The following is an 892-nucleotide window of genomic DNA, read 5'->3' as shown; positions in this document are numbered from 1 at the left end:
TATAGAGTGAGAGGAATCCAACGATACCAAAATCGTCGCCCCCGCAATCGGGACCAAGTTTGTCGCTAACGGGGGTTAGCGCGCAATAAAACCTATCTATTTGCATTGTATAGAGTGAGAGGAATCAACGATACCAAAATCGTCGATATCGGTAATGCGGACGTAATATAGAAAATTACCCTTAAATGAATAATAAACATACTTCATGTGTTTTGAGATTATCAAAATGCAGATAGATTGATAAACATTGTCGAATTACAGAGACACAGACATTCTTATTGACAAAACATTACACAGACAAAACATTCGACTTTGTTTACATTTTGATTACCAGCAAGGGATCCTTCGAATAAAGCTCCGCAAATACTAAAATATTACCGTTTCTTTTTATCCTCCATTCATAGGACATTCATGACTTTTGATAATGATAATGACAATAATAGTAACGATAACAATTAGAAAATTACAGTAACAATACTCCTACTAAGACTAATTATTATTATTATTATTATTATTATTATTATTATTATTATTATTATTATTATTATTATTATTATTATTATTATTATTATTATTATTATTATTATTATTACCATCATTATTGTTATTATCATAAGTATAGTAATCGAATTGTTAAGTATAAGTATGAATGTTTATTTGTTCTTAAACGTATTGCATCCTCAGACCCATCAGATACCAAGAGATTCCTGTCGATATCTATCAACGAAATACAGCAATAGTCGACGTAATTAACGAATAAACGCAATGTGCATGTACTATTTTCGTTATGATCATCACTGCCGTTGTACTGCAATCATTGTAATTCTTAATATCATTATATATTACTATATCATTATCATTATGGTATCATCATTTACCATTGTAAAGTTAA

Source organism: Penaeus vannamei, chromosome 22 (assembly GCF_042767895.1).
Source record: "Penaeus vannamei isolate JL-2024 chromosome 22, ASM4276789v1, whole genome shotgun sequence".
Classification (NCBI taxonomy): Eukaryota; Metazoa; Arthropoda; class Malacostraca; order Decapoda; family Penaeidae; genus Penaeus; species Penaeus vannamei.
The sequence above is the reverse complement of the archived record's forward strand: the minus strand, read 5'-3'. Positions refer to the sequence as shown.